Here is a 2146-nt window from a genome sequence, read left to right on the forward strand (position 1 = left end):
CGCGAAGCCGCCCCGCGGGGCCCTCGCGGGGGGTTTGGGCGAGGGGGGGAGAGGGGGGGGGGGGCAGGCGGCGGCGGCGGGCGCGCGGCGATTTAAATGATAATATTCGATATCGCGAGGCGCACGCTCCGGGTCCTACCATTCGGAGTACATTGGCGTACGCGAGTTTCACGAACGTGAACTGGTTATCGCGAGCCGAGCACACCTGCCAACATGGCTTCCGCGGACCCAGCGGTCACGGCTAGTCCCAGCAGCCATGTTGGAATCGCGAATGTCCGTAGGGACGCAACGAGGCGGACACGGCGGAGACGTGGCCTCCTCCGCGACTCTTCCTCCGAAGGATTTCCCCCCCCCCCCCGGGGGGGGACGCCTCGCCCGGAGGGGGGACAGGGGGAATCTCTGTCTCACCTGGAGGACGTCGACGGGGAAGCCTGCCCAGGTCTCCCTTTCAGTGTCCCCCAGCGAACCGCCAACGCATCTCCTCCTCCGCACGATATCCCTTATTGGCCCGACGGTCCGGCGATCAGCGGCGGAAACATCCGTCGTGCCTCCGCGTCGGGCATCCAGGCTCGCTGGCACCGACGAGGCAACCAACCTCCGGGGACACCTTCCGCGCTTATCGCACTCCTTATCCCTCGTCGCACGTAAACACAGACACGCGCGCACACACGTGCACACACATCGGGCGCGCAGCAGATTCCTTTCCGTCGCACTTCCGATCTTGCTCCGATCTCCGGTGGACCGCGGGAACGGAGGCAGCGCGCGGGGCGCACGGCGCGCTTCTGTCGCGTTCCTCTTCGTCTTCTTCCAAGGTCGGTACCCCGAGAGGCGCGGTTCTCACGCGAGACTCCGGGAACGAGACGAGGAACACGGCAATCGGAGCGGGATGGCGGGTGTAAACGCGCGCGGCGCTCCTTCCTGCGGGAGAACGCGGAGAGGCGCGCGCGGGTAACTGCGTGTCGGACGCCGCCAGGTAGGCTTCCTCGGCTCTCGCACACACCCACGCAGGTGAGGCTCGGTGCACGCACGTACACGCGCGTAACGGTGCGCGCGCGCGCGCACACACACACCTACACGAGGGCCAGGAGAGCGACTCGCCTGGGAGTCTTTCCGTTCGGCTGCCGCTGGTAGCGCTGCTGCTGGATGCTGCGCTCCGACTGCCTCGCTCTCCGGAGCCGCCGTCGCCGTGGGTGCGAGAGAGGCGGACTCCGGCTTGGCCCGCGGTCGTCGGAGCGAGACCGACAGGTAGGCCCGAGAGTGCGAGCGAGCGAGCGAGCGCCGCGCAGAGGGCGGACTGAGGGCACGCGCGGGGGTTCGCTGGTATCCTATCTACCAGTGCCTATGAGGCGATGCCGCGCAGGTTGAACGCGGGAGGCTTAGGTAGGGACGTGGTATGAGGGCAGGTGCGTAAACGCGAAACCTGGCACCCCTTCCTCTCTCTTTCTCTCTCCCTCTCCCGTTCTCCCTCACGGTTTGGGTCCTCCGCCGCTACCGTGGAATTTCCTCACCTCGGTGAGGACGCTCGACGCCCGACGCGGACGACGCGGATCCGCGCCCGAGATACGCGGGCACCCCGCGACAGCTCGACGACTCGGAGAACTGCTTGGCTCCGGTCGGTTCCTATCGGCCGGAGGCCGCGCGCGCGCGGAAACTCTCCCGCCGCGGATCACCGTCCCCGACTCCCCGAGGACCGGACACCCACCCCCGTGCTCCGCTTTCCGCTTGGCGACGGAAAGCCACCGGTGGACCCGGGTAGCGCGACGGCGGAGGCGCGCGCGCGCGCGCGCGCTCACACGTTCGTCGTCGTCGTCCGCGCCGTTTAATTGTTGGCCCGCGCGCAGCGCGCGAGATCCGTCAGGTAGGCGGAAAACCGTGAGGCAGGTTGCAAACGCACCTGTAGGAGACCCGCGCCACGCCGGCACTGACGAAGGAGATCGGTCTCTGGTGGGCGGAAAGGGGAGTGTGGTCCGTGCACCCCGCCGCCAGCCAGAGGCAGTCGGAGAGATCGAGTCTCGGTCTCCGTCTCTCGTTCGGCTCTCCCTCCCGCCCTCCCCCGCTCTCGCCCTTCGCCCCTCCGGTCCACCCCGGTTCTCGCTCGGTCTCGCTCCCGCGGCCACGTTCCAGCCGCCTTCTCCGTCCTCGCGCG

The 2146-nt window shown here is 68.5% G+C and overlaps 1 protein-coding gene across 1 annotated transcript in view; it reads right to left on the bottom strand.

Annotated features, from left to right (window-relative positions):
- The window catches only part of LOC105562556 (protein bowel-like), a 7171-nt gene extending 6105 nt beyond the window's left edge, over positions 1 to 1066 (bottom strand). The window contains exon 1 of the mRNA XM_012013502.1: positions 409 to 1066. The gene's annotated coding sequence lies outside the window, so the exon portion shown is untranslated. The remainder of the gene's footprint in view (positions 1 to 408) is intronic.
- Positions 1067 to 2146: the final 1080 nt, after the last annotated feature.

This window comes from Vollenhovia emeryi, unplaced genomic scaffold (assembly GCF_000949405.1).
Source record: "Vollenhovia emeryi isolate VEMERY1.0 unplaced genomic scaffold, V.emery_V1.0 DF939186.1, whole genome shotgun sequence".
In the NCBI taxonomy this organism is placed as follows: Eukaryota; Metazoa; Arthropoda; class Insecta; order Hymenoptera; family Formicidae; genus Vollenhovia; species Vollenhovia emeryi.